The sequence below is a fragment of the Corvus moneduloides genome, chromosome 15 (assembly GCF_009650955.1).
Source record: "Corvus moneduloides isolate bCorMon1 chromosome 15, bCorMon1.pri, whole genome shotgun sequence".
NCBI classification, from domain to species: domain Eukaryota; kingdom Metazoa; phylum Chordata; class Aves; order Passeriformes; family Corvidae; genus Corvus; species Corvus moneduloides.
Genome location: NC_045490.1, coordinates 5,207,404 through 5,223,917, shown reverse-complemented (window position 1 = coordinate 5,223,917; position 16,514 = coordinate 5,207,404). Strand labels below are relative to the sequence as shown.

The 16,514-nt window shown below is 45.6% G+C and overlaps 1 protein-coding gene across 1 annotated transcript in view; it reads left to right on the top strand.

Annotated features, from left to right (window-relative positions):
* The first annotated feature begins 15,115 nt into the window (after positions 1 to 15,115).
* SGCD (sarcoglycan delta) overlaps positions 15,116 to 16,514 on the top strand; it is a 305,997-nt gene continuing 304,598 nt past the window's right edge. Inside the window, exon 1 of the mRNA XM_032124855.1 lies at positions 15,116 to 15,161. The gene's annotated coding sequence lies outside the window, so the exon portion shown is untranslated. The remainder of the gene's footprint in view (positions 15,162 to 16,514) is intronic.

Sequence of the window (16,514 nt, the reverse complement as noted above, 5' to 3'; positions counted from 1 at the left end):
AGCAGAGCTTGGCACTGCTCTCTTCCTCATGGCAGCTCAGCCTCGGGAGATGCTCCAGGCTCCTGCCCAACACCCAATGTTCTCCACTGCCTCCCAGGGAGCAGGGACACAGCGTGAGGAACTGGAATGGTGCTCTTCAGAGTGGTCTGAGATAGTAGCAGAAATAAAAAGTAGCAGGAAAAAATGATATTGTGCACATCTAGAGCTTCAGATTATTGTCCCCTGCTGTATGCTGGGTGCTGCTGGTAGCCTTTTCAGAACTGTTTGGAGGATATAACTGAGTGTCCTTCGCCTGCAGCTCTGCAGTCCCATAAAAAGATCCAGTTCTTGGAGACTCTGATTGCATATAATTGCTTTTTTCCTTTCTAAATTGCAGTTTAGAGGTTCCCCCAGCTTCTGTGCCTGACAGTTGAGGAGAACGATCTAAATTCTAAAAGCAAATTACAGAGAAGTAATAGACCTAAAACCACCTTAATGTATAATGAGTGTAATGTTTAGCACATACCCAAGAAATATTCCTAGCACTGTTAGATCAAACATAATAAAATTAAGTTATGGACCACTGAAATCACAGCAATTCAGCATCTTGTCCTTCCAACACAAAACAAGAGACACTGAGATATTAGCCCTGAACTTCAAATCCTCTCCAAAGCTGTATCTATTATTGTTCAGGCTTTTTGTCTGCATGCTTCTTTTTTTTTTGATATCTATTTATTTTTTCTGCTAAAACACAGATGTTTGCCCTGTATTGTATCCATATGAACCAACCAGATAAGCATTCAGCTGCTCTGTGCATATAAGTACAATCATTTTGCATGTAAGGAAAGGAAAAAAACCGCCCCTGTCAGCTGAAATAGCAAAAAAAAAAAAAAAAAAAAAAAAAAAAAAAAGGAAAGAAAGGAAAAAAAAAATAAGAGTGTGTGCACAAGCATTCAGTGATAGACGCCTTATCTCTGAGATAGATCTCAGAGATTTTGGCCCTTTATTGTGAGATTGATGTGGAACAGCTTTCAGTTTTGACATTGTGTTGGACTCATCAGAGATGTTGCCGTCTTTTCATGGAGGGAAAGCTGGTGTCTGGCTCAGCAGGCAGCAAAGCAAAGCAGCAGAAACTCGGGGAGGTCTGATGTGTCTTCCTTACAGCACAGCCACTCGGGATTTCTCTGTGCAGTACCTCCTCTTGGTTATATGTTGCCTTTCCCTCAAACGCCTCCGTGCCACATTTGCTCTTCTTGATCGTTTTTGGGTCCAGCTCCAAATGATATTTATTTGCCTTTAATTTCAAGAGTGTTCTCAGAGGTGTAGGGAGTCCTCAAATACTTGAGGAATACTCAGAGAATCGGATAGATAACAGTGTAGGCTCTGCAAAAGTCTGGGCTAACCTAACGTGGGGATTTTAGTAGTTTAATTTTGAACGAATTTTAAAATAATGGAATTAGATCTTTATCCTCCTAATTCTGCCTAGATGAACAACAGAATCAAATTCCTTTAGACCATGCACGCTGTGATCCCAAATATTTAAACAGAGTTGAAGTGTCAGTGAGGGCTGAGCCTGCCCCTGTAAAGCTCTGGTGATCCTCAAGTGCCCACAAAGGGGAACTCAAGGCATCTCTTACAGGGGCACAGAATAGAACAGAATCCAGGCCTCTGTGTTCAGTAATTTTGACATACTAATGCATTCAGCTCTCAATCACCTAAGCATCAAAGCAATTAAGCTTTGGTTTTCAGCAGCGCATCTTAATTGTGCAGTCTTCTCTGCAGAGGATAGATGATCAAGCTCACATGGCAGTGCAGAGCTCAGGACAGGGATATCCATCTCCCATTCAGCTCCTGCCTCTTGGTTCTCCTTGCAGAGACAGTGGTTGGTGCTCAGGGACATGTACCCTTGACCTGTTTCCCCTTCAGTGTCATTGATCCCATTATTGGTACTGTCTGACCTTGAAACACTCTTTATTTTTTATTTTTAAGTAGATTAGGAAGAAAGCTTCTTGGATGGCTTAAAAGACTGTATGCTAAAGATGATTTCTGCAACCTGATATGGATTACCATAGTTACTCTGTCTGAGCATGGCAGCTTTCCAACTCCTCTGCCAGGAATGATCTAAAAGCTTTTCTTTTATTGTGTCTTGAGGTGAGAGTCTGGCTTTAAAAAGCTTTCAGAATTCTAATTCTTTCCTCCAGTTTGTTGGCAGGGGGAGTCCAGGGCCACTCCATCTGATGTCTGATATCACTGATAACCTACAAACGACACGTTCGGGATCTCTGATTGTGCATGTCCAATGACTTAGTTAATTGAGGGAGATGCTGCTCATGGCATCCCCATTATCTCTGCAATCCCGTATTCCTCCAGCCTCTTTCCAGGCATACTGTTTAGGGTTTGTGGCACTCCCTCTTCTTCATGGAACATGTGCATTTGCTGGGCCAGATCTGCAGTTAGCCAGAGCAGCAGAATGTAAAGGGCAGTCTCTTGAGTCTTGTTATCTTCTTATGCACAGTAATAGCACAGTCTGCATGCCATTCATGATTTTTATTTAATAGAGTTTCCTGGTGTGTATTTTAGGATTCATTTAAAAATACATCAGTGATGAGCAGGGTAGGAAGAAGAAACTGAGCCAAAAATTCTCTCTAAACCCAGACCAATAACTGTCTTCTCCTGCCTGCAGCTGACATTTAGGAGTATTCTTAAATCACTTTAAGTGATTTTTAAAAATCACTTCCAAAAAAAGGAGTCTGAGGGAGGGACTATGGGTGGTTTGCCTGATGCCAGCACGAGTAGGGTGAAGAAATTGGGTCCTAAGTTAATGTTGAATTAATGTTGATAAGTGATTAGAGGGAAACTGGAAGTGGCAGACTTTGTGTGGAATATCTCAGCATTGCTTATGGCACTATTTTAATGATGAAAAATCCAGAATACTATATATAGTGCTAATTTATTCCTTGGGATTTTAACTGGGGCTCTTTCAGGATTCCATGGACTATGGCATGGACCACCCTGCTGACCACACCTGGGCAGGGAGCACTTTAGCACTTTTTCTATTTTATGTCTCCCTTTGGCAGATCCAAGATTGGGACAGACCCATTTCTCCTAGTCTCAAATTAATTCTTTATCCATGAGACTATTCTTTATCCTGCTGTATTGTCTGGAAATGATAAATTATTGCTGTAGACAACAAATACTTCCTTCTTCCTCCCCACTGCTTAGCCCTTATTCACAGTGCTGTCCTTCCTGACTTCAATAGTTGGGTTAAAGCCTGTGCAAAAACCCAAATCATAGTGAAATGTCAGCATGCAAAACCAGTCCAAAATGCCTGGATTGCTGATACAGACATGCTGCACATTCATCCATCTCCCTCCTGAAATCAATAAGGCTCTCAGCAGAGCCTTCTAAGGGGTCCCAGCAGAGCCTTCACTGTAAGTTTTCTGCTCTGATCTGTGGTTTTGGCCAAACATCCTGAGGTGCTGCCTGTGCTGCTGCTGAGGCTGCTCAGGGCAGGGGATGCTAGGGCTCGTTCAACCCATCAGGTTCAGCAAGCCCAGCACAGGAGATTTATTAAATGCCATGAATATTTAAAATGAGCAAAAAGCAAGCCCTTGGGCATCCTGCTTTTCCAAGTTGTGAGGGCCGTGACCAAATACAGACACAGGTATTTTACATAATTAAAAGTTAAGCTTTCTTTTCCATTTTCCTCCTCTTCCTTTTCCAGCAGCACCCCATTTAATGCCTGTGGCAAGATTCATCACCTGGAGGCTGTTTTTTATGAGATTTGACAAAGATCATTCAGGAGTCAATATTTTGCCAAAAGCTAAGTGATAAGTCTAGTGTCTTGCATACAATTACTCCTTTTCTTTTATGTCTTCCTTTTTTCCCCCTCCTCTTTTCACTGGGGCTTTGAGTTACTGACAGCAGAGCAAATGAGCTATGCTCAGGAGGTATAAAGGCTTCAGGTTTGTACTTTGCTCACTGCCTCAGCTTCATTTTGCATGATTTCTGAATAACAGCAGGAGCACAGAGAAGCCGTCATGTCTTGATGTACAAAACTCACAGCTCTCCACTGAATTCCTTGAGGTTTCCTTGTTGTTTGATGAGGTAGGCAACAGTGGTTCCAGCAGGACAAAAGGAACTGGTTTAAGGGAGCAGGGTATGGAATGGGCAAGAGGGATGAAGCTCTCAGATACCTTTAGGCTCCTTCAAATAACCTGGGTTGAACAAAAAGGGGTGGATTTGGGTACAAAGTAATTTTTGCCTTTGTGAATGGACCTTACATAGAAATAAGCATAAAAATCCTCTTGGCACCTGGCTCCCTTCCTAAATATGATCACCCTTCAGCCCATAAAACTATGGCTCTAGCTTTGTACCAATGTAGTTAAAAGAGCAGATTTATCTGGGGCCCTAAATCAGAAGCTCGTGCAGCAGTGGCTGTGTGCTGCCAGGCCCGTGCACAAATGCCCCAAGTCACAGTTGTTCCATTCTGGTAAAGCTGTTTCTGAGATTTTGCAAAGAAATTTATATCGAAGATTTTTGGGGTTTTTTGTCTGATTGCCTGACAAGTACGAGTGAGGCTTTTTAAACAGGGCAGATGTGAAGGAGTGCAAAAAGGAACTGGATACCATGACCCTGGGTCAGGCATCTGGTCCCATCAAAGCCCAATTTACCTGTGAAACCTTCCAAAAGGGAGCAGATTCTGGAAGTAAAGAGCTGCCTTGTGACTGAGCTAATGCTCACAGGGTGGTATGAAATGTGTCTGTATTGATTTCAAAGAGAAGGCTGTTATGAGGAAGCCTTTCCTAAGACTCGAGGCTGGTTAGTTCGCAATCATTTTGTGTTAAATAATTCAGAAGCTGATGCAAAAGTAAATTAGTAAGTAGTCTAAACAACAAGGTTTTGTGGCAAACTTTATCAAAGAGACCTAATTTTTACTCTCTGATTATATTACAAGTCTGGTTGACAAAAATGATCATACAAATTTAGTGCATTTAGACTTTGTGAGGTGTTTGACTTGGCAGTGAATGGCGTGCTGATTAAACATTAGCACCATTCAGTAACATTAGAATATGCATTAAATGGATAACGAAGTGCCTGGCAGAGCTCAGGGGGTTGCTATTGATGGGGAATCAGGACTAAATGGACCTGTGGTTTCTGGGGCACTTCAGGGTTAAGTAACAAAGCTCTCTGTTGTTTGTATCAATGGTCTATAGCAAAACACAAGATGAAAAATTTTTGGAAAGCACTAAAATCTAGAGAATAATAGGCAGTGAAGATGAAAGGAGGCTGGCACTGGGGAAGGTGAACTTTTTGGTAAAGGGGATGAGAAATCCATCAGGCCCCGTGTTGGTCTGTGCAAGGGCACAGCCCTGCGGGCTGGAGCATGGGGAGCACTCAGTGATCCAAGAAGCCTCTGCACATCGATGCTGCTGCCATGACCTGAGAAAGGGAATTTATGTGGTCTTTAAATATATAAACAAGGGAGTACTGAATAACAGGAAAAGAGGTAATTTTACTTTTATTGCAGCACCACTAAAACCAGGTCTCAAGTAGCAAAATACTGCGTCGAAACTTTGTAAGGATATGAAAATGTTGGAAAGTGTGTAGGAAAGAAGGGCTAAAATTATTTGAGGGTATGAGGAAATGTTTTACAATAGGAGACCTGAAAGGTTCAGTGTGTTTCATGGACCAAAAAATGGTCTGAGGTGATTTTTTTTGTTGTGCATGAGTCTGTTCTGGGAAGAAAATAACTCTGTCTTAAAAGCAGAGAAAAATAATAGAAGTGCCCAAATCTGAAAGCTGAAACAGATATTATTAAATGAGGTGTGGTCTTGGTGAGGGGCTTTTGGGGTTTGTTTTATTTTAATTGGGAAGTTTTTAGTCATTAGAGCACACAATCAAGAGAACAAAATAAGAGAATTCTTTGCTTTTTGGTGGCTCCAGAGTAAGACTTGCTGCTATTCTCCACTATTGACTTTTTTGGGACTTACAGCTCTGTTCGATTAGAAGTAGCTGGGTAAAATACACTGGTCTGTTACAAGGTCAAAAGAAGACTTAATGAGTCTTCCTGCTCTTCAGCTTGTTGACACCATAACTGGGGATGAACGCAGTGATATTAAAAACGGCTTCACCCGATCTCAAAAGGAAAAGCTTTCCCAGCGTTATCAGCTTCCTCGTGTGCGACAGTTGTTGTTCATACATTTTTAATGTTTTAATCTGGAAAGTTCATTGACATTTTGTTCCAAAACACACGGTGCTGCTCCACAAAGGAGGACATTTGTTCCTGCAGCTGCGCCATCTGGGCAGGAGAGCAACAGGGCTGCCCCGGAGTGCTCTGCTCTGCCCTGCAGAGGATTGCCAGGATTCCTCAGGTGCTGGAATTGCTCCACTGCCATCCACATGGCTTGTGTTGAGCTAATATCGAGGCTGTCTTGGGTGGCTCCACCATGGCTGTGACTCAGCTCTCTGCTTAGAAGGATCAGCAGCAACAGGCAGTGGTTTGCAAACCTGATTCCAGCATCAAGCCTTAAAGATCTGGAGGCAAAAGGAACAACTACAGTTATGAAATGTGTCAAGAAATGTTTCCCATCAGGAAGCAGTGGATGAACTGACCACAACTTGGCCCAGCTGTGTCCGTATCTTACCCACACTGCAAGGCTCTGTGTCTGATATTACAGCTGACCTTGTGCTGATCCTGTGCTCAGGAGTGAATCTTTTTGTGAAAAGACAAAAAAAAAAAAAAAAAAAAGGAAACCAAAACAAAAAAACCAAACAAACCAACAAACTTTTGGATACAAATCCTGCGGTGCTCTCACTCCCAAAGCCCTGCCCGGCAGGAATTGCTGCCTTTTCTCTTCCTCCAGGCACAGACCGAGCAAAGCTTTGTCTTAGATTGACCCAGCTCCAGCCTGAGTGTAGAGGATTTGTTACAGATTTCCCCTTGTTCCACTACTGCAGTGACTTACCCAATTCTAGCAACTAAACCTCAAATGCATCCACGTGTCACGTCGCTGGCACTCCAAGGCCAGTGCCTCTAAGCGGGGAGGACGGAGCAGTGCACAGAAGCCTCTAAATTCCAAAGCAGAACTATAAAGAGCTGTAATTGTACCCAGAGTAACTTCCCTACTATAATTCTCAGCAGGAAAACAATTACATTGCAGCAGTATAACCAGACAGACACGCTGTAAATACAAAACATCCTCTGGAAATATATGCTCCACATTCTAAATACATTTAGAATTAAGGCAAACAACTCTTCCAATCGGGATTCAAGGCAGACATGCCGAGGGGTTTGGGATTTTTTTTTCCCCTTATGCTCTACTTTTTGGTTTAGCAGACAGATAAAGGTGCTGTGTTTGTTGATATGTGGATGGCGTGCTCAGGCTGTCGTTGGAGAAATGGCAGGGGCGAGCTCACCCTCACGCTCAGCCCCTCACTCTCCCCACTGCAGCTGGCTACTTCTGTCCTCCTGAGATGAAGACAAGAGAGAAGGGGGGGCTTGGTTGGTTTTTGGCAGGAGAGAGGACAAAGCCAGAAGCACAAAGCCAGATCTGCTGCTGGTGCTGGGATGCAGCAGTTTTGCTGAGCTCGAAGGCTCAGCTGGTTCAATACCCTCAGCGTGCTCTGGTCACTAGGGGAGGATAGAGGATCGCAGAGCCTGTGGGTCATGGACAGGCTCCTGATGAAAATGGGAATGCTGCAGGGTCTGTCTGCCTGAGATCCTGCTGCTTCTGCTACAGCAGAACCCGGAGAAAAGCAGCTGGATACAGAAAGGAAAGGACACGTGGCTTGCTTTCCTTATACCTTTATTTGATGGACAAGACCCAGGGTTGATATTTGGGGTACGTTGTCTTTCCCCAAACATTCAGGATTTGATTGATGGTCTTTTTTAAGTGGTAAGATGTTGATCTGCCAGGGATTATTTTAAATTACTGGGCTTGAAATGTATTTCTGAACTCTGTTTAGAGAGCCTAAAACATATATATAAATGCAACGTTTTAGTATCTTCGATCATCCTTTGAGGGGTTTAATGCAGCATATGTTCCTACACTGCTCAAAGAAGTAAACTTTGGCCATTTGCTGCTCCCTAGTCCAGCCCCTCTTGGAGAAGGGTAACTTGGCAGGCTGTGAGAGTTTTTTAGTTCCTACCATCCCTCACCCTGTTCAACAGGAGAAGGAGATGGGGTGGGGGGAAGCAAGATCCTAAAGAAATATGTTTGAAAATCTACAAAGTTCTCTGGGAACAGAGATATCTTCTTTAGATGTATTTTAAAACCATTCTCCTGTAGTATGTTCAATATGACGGTTTTATAAACCTACAGGAAGTTTTTCACTGGATACTTTGGGAGGGAAGATACACGTTTATGTGGTGGTATCAGTCAGGGTATGGCTTGCAATGCTTCGTGCTGATTCTGGGTGTGAGTGTTATTCAAGTTATTCAAGTTATTGTGAGATATTGCAACACCTTCTGTAAGTGTCCACCCTATTTCCACCGGTGTCAGTGGACATTTTAGCGTTGCCTTTCATAAGAGGGACTATGCTGTAGAATTTAAGGACAGTAGGGCGAGTTGAGGTTAGGAATGGTGTGTATCCACCGCAAATGGAAGTACTGCCCAAAGCAGGAGATTAGGACGATGCTCTTCTCCAAAGACAGGAGCAACAAAAAGTTCACTTTTTGAAAATAATAATAATAACACAGGAGAGGAAGAGAGGGGAGTAAGGAATAAAAGAGAGACCTTCCAGAGATCACAAAGCCAAACCTAGAAGCACTTTACTGCGGCTCTCAAAAGTTCAGAAGTGAAGCCCATTACAATGAAATGCATGGCTTGAGGGCCAGAGCTAAATCAGGCTCCCAGCACAGAGCAGGGGCTGTCCTACAGATATGTTTGTCACTGCAAGTAATGGCTGTGAAGCAAACAAAGGGGAGCACAGCTGATGTTTACCAGCCACAAAGCTACTTCTGCCTCCTATCTGGAAGCTTATATAGGGAACACATGGTAGGTTTCTCCATGCTGGCAGGTCATAAACCTGAGTTTTCCCTACATCCCCTTTTCCATGCTCATTCTGTCTTGCTCTAAGTAGTGAAGACAGGCTGGGGATGGAGCTTTAGAATTTGAATCATTGGATTTCCATTGTTGTTTTCAGTGAAAACACTGGTTTGCAACCAGAGCAGGAGCTTCTAAAAGCACAATCACTCTGTGCACGTGCAAAAGTGCCCAGATGTGTACACACACAGGTATATACACCACAAATAAAAACAAGCATAATTCTGCTGTGCATTTCTAGAGCTTCGGTCTGAAGCTGAACATGAATTTTCCTGTGTATTTGTCTTCTTTACACTGTCTTCATTGTAATGATTTGATTTGCTTAGAGCAACAAACAACACATGGGGTAGGGAGGGAAATAAGCAATTGTCTTTATGTTTTGCCTATATATATACCATTAGCTCCACACAAAACATGACTCACCAGCAGCAGGTGTCCTGCTGTTATGTTCAGCAGATTAGTAATGATAGGGAGGGGGCTGCTCTCCCTATATGGCATCCCAGAGGGAACCTAAAAATAGCTCCGAGTTCCAGCAAAGTAAAAGTATTTGTGGGCTTTGAACGAAGTCTGCTTCTGAAGGTAAGAATCAGAGCTGATCTGTCTAATCTGCCATTCCTTCTTTTTCTTTCTTTTTTTTTTTTTTTTTTTTTTTTTTTTAATTCCTGAGTGAAGCTTGCCTTGGGAGCTGATTGGCAAATGTTATCTGGCACAAGACTGGGAGTTTGGAGTTCTAGACAGTCGTCTTCTGTGTATATGGAAACAGGGTGTGGATTGACTAGTTAAAAATTAGAGTAACAGCATTTGCAGTCGAAGCAGAGGCAACAGAGGAATGTGTTACTGTTAGAAATAGTTTTTTTCCCTCTCTTTTTCTGTCTGTCTCAGTTGTTAGTGAATCTGAATGGCATATGAGCAATCCCAGCATGTGACTCTGCTCCGAGGAGCAGGCAAGCTATTGCTGGTAGTTACTCCCACTATGAAACAAGTCCAGTAAGCAAAGTTGTCTGCAGAGTTATTGTAGCAGCAGAATTTGAGAAGAGAGGAACTGTTTGTATTTCCAAGGTGTGTGCAAATCAGGGTGCTACGTGCACTCCATGGGAGTGTGGTTTGAGGAGATTTTTCAGCCTTGCTGCTAAATGTCTGTGTGTCTCTATACTCAGGCATATTGATGGGTAGGCAGGTGCCCAAAAGGAAAATACTGCTTTTCAGAGGAAAACTATGGAGGATAATTATATGTATATTATATTTACATGTGCACTTCCACATCTGCATCTGTGCACAGAGATCCTGAGCTGCTGGGCTGCAGAAAAGCCCCCCAGGCTTTGCATTGAGCCACTGCCTCTGTGGCTTTGTGCAGCACAGAAATGGAGCTGTAAGGGCTGAGTCTCACTGCTGAAAAATGAGGTACAAGGGCTGCTCGTTACACCAGAAGAACCTCATGGGCCGTGATGGATTTCCCCTGACTTTTTCAAGTGGCATCACCAGTATTGATAACAAGCAACTTGGGTGTTGTGGAAAGGGGATAAAAATCCGACAGCCCTGCACAGGGAGTGTCTGAGGACAGTACTGTGTGTCACACACAGGTGTGAGCATACGTGGGCATCCTCTCCAAGAGCTGCCATCCCCTGACTCTGAGCCCTCAGGGGATAAGGATTTTCTCTGTGTGTTTCCTTCTCTGCCCTCATTTAGTGCTGGTTTTGGCAAATGTGTTCCAGAGGGGTGAGCACGCCCAGGGGCCTGGCTGCAGTGTTGTGGGGTGGAGGTGGCACTTGGATCATCATGGGGTTCCACTGCCTGAGCTCCTGCAGTAGGTGTTGGAGCCCATCAGAGTCATTCCCAGGATACCTGGGCTGTTCCTTGAGTCAGTGCTGATTCCTGGCTGAGCCAGTAGCTCCCTTGGCTGATATGGGGAAGATGGCAGAAGCAATCTAATTTTAGCTCCTAATGTTGGGCCAGCTTCTCCTAAAATCAGCATCAATGGCAAAACCAACATTAATTTGAGTGGGAAAAGGACTGAACCCAAATGAATATACACTGGCCTTTGTAATTATCTTTATTAGCTGATAGGGAAGGAAGACCTTATTCACTCAGTGCATTTCTATGGCTGCCTGGCTGTGCTCCAGTGATGCACCAGCCTGTGAGCAGACGGGCTGGGAGAGCGGGATGGGAGTGCTGTATTCCTGCACGGGGGGCTGTACTTCACTGTCATCCCCAAATGATTAAATCCTGCTTATTTCAAGCTGGCAGGTAATGGGGCAACACCCACAAATATGGTGGGTAGGATTTAGCTCCAGGTGCTTGTTGAAAAACTTTCCCTATTGAGTCCAAAGTTCAAAATCCTGATCCCTGTGAGGAGAGCACACAGGGTTTAGTCAGTGTTAAACATTGCATTTTTAGACTGGTAAGAAGAGTGAAAATTGAAGAAAGCACCTGAGAAGCACAACAAGACAGGTCAGCTCTGCTAAATGCTGGGGATAGACACAGACTAAAGAGAAATCCTACTTGGCAGCACAGAGAATCTGCTGGGGTTGGCAGTCTGAAACCTGTTCCACAATAACTGTTTTCCTGTCCAGTAAACCAATGTATTGATGAGGATAAGCAGAAAGGATCAGTCTTGATGGAGCTCTGCAGGGTGTTTCACTACACTGCTTAGTTCAAATGGCCACAGTTGATATTCATGTGGTTTTCTCTGCTGAGCAAACTGGATATGACAGAAGACAATATAATTTAGGGCATTTTTTTCTCTTTCTGAAAATGAATTGCTACATGAGATTTCATAGCTCACGCTTCCATACTTATGGGGCATCCCAAAATCTCATTTCCATCAGCTGTTTAGCACAGACTTAATTTTGCAACTTCTAAATAAATTCTCTTGACAAAATAATATTATGGCATATTGAAACAGAGCAGACATTTCAATAGAAGCATGCTGAAAGCATCCTTCCTGAAAGCACACACCAGTGATATCTCAGTGATAGCTCAATAAACCATTAAAGCAACACAGACCCAAGATGCCACAGAAATGCAGTGTTGGTCCTGACCCTTCCATGGGTTCTCCAATGCCCTTGGATCTCCCTGTTTGCTACGAGAGGGTGCACAAATGATTTGCATTTGAGTGGTCTTTCTAGCTTGTTTATTCCTCTTAATTCTTTACAAGGGCATCAAGATGCACACTATGCCAGGCAAGCTCATAGGAAGGAGGCCACCACGGTGGATGCTGTCAGTAATCCTCCTGCAAAGGCTGTAGCAATTCCTTGGGCTGGTCTTTCGCTGGCCATCTGCTTAGCATTCCCTGGTGGTACTTGGGTTTGGATCTCCGGTTTGTTTGTCATTTCAGTCTCCCACTTTATTATTTCCAGAGCCAAGTGAACCGCTGCCAAAGCCAATGCAATGAGATTGCATTGTGAGCTTTGTGACATGGTATACTTTTCTTTTTATCTTGAAGCTTCAGCTCCTGGAATTAGTTGATTATGTTAGAATCCCAGCATTCATTTAAAAGAGGAGGGAAAAAAAAGAGTGGATCTCTGCTCCTCAAGGACCAAGGAAAAAGCTTGAAAAAATGGATCTCTGCAGACTTAGCAATCATAGGCCAAATGAAAAGAGGCTTTTTTTTTTCCCCATTGACATCAGACAGTTTTGCAGACAATCATCCTATTTCTGAGTCTCTCACTCACTGTTTTTGAGTTCTGGGTGCTGGCAAACCTGAGTAGCAGCTGTTCCTTTCTAAAGGCAGGGAGAGTAAGTAGAGTAATCTCTAATAGGAACAGTTATTTTATCTTTGCCTGCTCTGCATTTCCCTCTGCCCCTGCAGCCCACTCCTGCCAGTGATCAGCTCAGCACTGGGAGCCCTTTGCAGCAGCTCCAAGAACCACTCACAGCCCTGTAAGCCCCAGTGAGAAATGGAGGGACAAGAGTTTGTGTTAACCAGAACTGTGATTCCCTTGAGGTCAGGAGCAGCAGCTGCTGCTGTCACTGACCCCATAACTTTAAATAATCTTAGCTGTGGCTGTACATGGCCCATCTGAAATGTGATTAGGGCTTGCCCACTTCTGAGGTACACACTGTCACTCTCTCCCCAGCTTGGGGATATATTTGGGATAAAACCACTAGAGCTGGGAAGGGCCCATCATTTATATTCCAGTTTGCCTAGTGCACTCTTCTACTTTTATTTTTCTGTGGGAAAAGAGAGGACACATAAGACTGATTTTAACAAAATATGTTTGTTGGTCTGGATTTTTCATCACTGTGGGCTGAGACCTTAGGGAAACATATTTTTTTTTATTGCTTTTTTCCGGTGACTAAATGGAATTAGCATTCCCTGCCATTGCTGGCCAACTGGATCCACTTGCAAATCAGTGCAAGCAAAGGACAACAACAGTTCTGAAGTACTAAAAAGGGAAAGTACTAAAATTAAAAGAATAACAGAAAAGAAAAGGAAGACCCATAGGTCAAATTTGTTGTTTGATAAACTAACTTGATAAAATTTACAGTGCTTGGTACTTGCCAGTTTTGCTGATGTGCTTTTGTTTTCTTTTGGTCTGTCAGATTTCTTCAACACTTTTTTTTTTTTTTTTTGGATCTGGAGATAAGATGAACACAGAAATTTTGCATATAATGTACAACTGGTGGAAGGAGTGCCTGTGTAGGGTTATATGGTGTACCCCCTGGGAACAGATTTTATGGACCTTTGATGAACCAAACCTGGCACGTTATTGGAATTTTAAGGGAAGGGAGGGTCCCAGGCTCATAAAGGGAAGGGAAGAGCAGCAAGTGGGCATGTGATGGAAAGTTCTCCTTGAACACAAGTTTAACCTGTCCTAGCAACCAGTAGTCAGTAGCTACTGAGATTATTGCAAACTCTTTCTACCTTAATACTGAGCTCCACAGTAAAACGTGGAAGGAAAGCGCTCATTGCCATCTACTAGAACCAAAGCATTTGCATATGGTTGCAAAACAACCAACTTTTTAGAGTAGACAAAAACCGTTTCCACTGATTCAGTCTCCAACACATGGAACTCAAAGGGAAAAGGAGCTGTGTTGCTGCTGGAGCCTTTGTACTACACCGGGTGGCCAAGCCCCTGCTGCCACTTGGCTGCTGGGCACAGTCTGCTTTGCTAAAAGGCTTTGGTAGGGAGAGGGATGGAAAGAAACAAGGAGGAAGAGGAAAAAATCAATTTAAAAAAGGAGGAAGAGAGAAAGCAGTATCCAAAGTAGGGCAGTGGAGCGTCTAGAGCACAAGTCTTATGAGGAGCTGGGGGTGTTCGGGCTGGAGAAAAGGAGGCTCACAAAAGATGTTATCGATTTCTACAACTACCTGAAAGGAGGCTGTAGCCAGGTGGGGCTTTGGCCTCACTTCCCAAGGAACAAGCAGTAAAGGGGGAACAGCCTCAAGTTGCAACAGGGCAGGTTTGATAGGATATTAGGAAAAAATTCTTCACGAAAGGGATCGTCAAGCACTTGACGAGATTGCCCAGGGAAGTGGTAGGGTCAGCATCCCTGGAGGTATTTTAAGTGATGTGCAGATGTGGTACTTCGGGACATGGTTTAGTGGTGGGCTTGGTAGTGCTGGGGTAGTGGTCGGATTCGACGGTCTTGATCTTAAAGGTCTTTTCCAACCTGAACGACTCTGTGATTCTATGAAATGCGGGGTGGCTGAAAAAGGAAAAGGCGTCAGGAAAAAGGCGGTGGGAAAATGGGAGGGAATGGCGAGAAGGGGAAAAATGAGGAAAGGGAAGAACAGTGGGGTGAGAAGGGAGAAAAAGGAAAAAAGTAGGATGAAAGAAAAAAGGAATAGAAGGGGAGGGAGGGAAAGGAGGAGGAAAAAAAAAAACCCCACATCTGGGGCGGCAGCGACGCTCCCGCCGTGCGGTGCCGGTGCCGCGGGTGCGGCGGGCGGAGGCGCGGACGGGCAGGGCCGGGGCGGGCAGGGCCGGGGCGGGCACGGCCGGGGCGGCCCCGCCTCTCCGCGCCCCCCCGCGGGCCGGGGCGCCGCGGCCGCGTGTCGGGGGCGGCGCGGCTGCTGCGCCGCGGCTCGAGCAGCGCCGCGCCCCCGCTGCCGGAGCAGCCGCTCCGCCGCCGGCCCCGCGCTCCGCCGGCATGATCTCCTGAGGGGCCGAGCCCGCCCGCGCCCCCGCCCCGGTGAGTGCCACCACGGGCGGGCCGGCCGGTGCTGCCCGGCCCCGCGCTCGGACTTGGCGGAGTTTCGGGCTCTGGCCGGCGCTGCCCTTCGCGGGGGGACGCGGCCCTTCGGGTGCCCCCCGCGCATCCCTCCTTCGCATCGCTTCTTCGCATCCCTCCCTCGCAGCGCGGTGGCTCCGTGTTGGCATTCCCGGAGGGAAAAGTGTCTCTTGGCAGCGGGCGGACGCTGCCCGGCCCTCCGGAAGGCTCGGCCGAGCTTTGTGGGGGATGCTCAGTGTCTGAGGGGGGGCGAACGGACTCCTGGAAGTGGCTCTCGGGCTGGGGCTGCCGCTGCGGGGCCGGCCGCAGCTGCCGGGCTGAATGTTAACAGCGGGCGTGTGGGGGGGGCTGCGGAGAGGGGCTCCGGCACCCGCGAGCAGCAGGTGAAAACGGGCACAAATCGGGCTGAATCAGGGAAAAGCTGTGGGAGCCGCGGGGGATGCGGCGGGGACCGCGGGCCAACAGGTGCGTTGGGCGCAGCTGCTTTGGCACCGGCGGCGTTTCCTTCATCCCGGGCGGGTCCCGTGGAGCCGCTGCCCGGGGTCGGTGCCGCGGGCGGGTCCCGGCAGCTGCGCCGGACCCGCGGGGCTGAGCGCGGCTGCGGAGCGGGGCGGTGGGAGCCCTGCGGGATGCGGACTCGGAGGTGCGAGGTGCTTCTTACAGGTGAGACTGAAGCTCCGGTGCTTCCTGCATGGATTGGCGTTTTGCCCCCGTTGGGGAAATGTATCCCGTAATGCAAACTTTCAAAGAAAAGTAAGGGATTTTGAATGAGATGCTTCTTTCCCCTGGTGTTGCAGAATTTCGCAGGGTTGTTGGTTGTTGACGATGCACTTTGATTTTTGGTGGTCCTCTTAGGGAGTAGCTAATGTAGAAGATGCCTTTTGGTCTGCAGTGTTAAGAGTGTTTGTTGAAGTGTCTTTGCTTTAGCATTTGTGAATTTCAGGTATGAAATGTAGTAGGGAAAAAAAAGTCTGGTATAAATGTATATCAGACTATGAAAGGGTATGAAGCCCATGGAGCTAAGTGCTTCCTCTTAAGTCAACTTTTAAAACAGCTTCTCCCTGGGCAGTAATTCACATTTTTCAAGGGGAGAAAGGATGGGTGAAATTGAATTGTTCAAATTAAGTCAAAATGAATTGCTTAATATTCAGAGGAGTTGATAAATGAACTATTAAATCAACACTTGCATAGCGTTTCAATGAAAAGAAAAATGAACAACTCTCCATTGTGTGCTGGGCAGAATAGGTCAGCCAGTGACGTTGCTACATCAGTGTGCTGAAATGAGTCCTCCTCTTGCTAACAGATGTGTTTGCT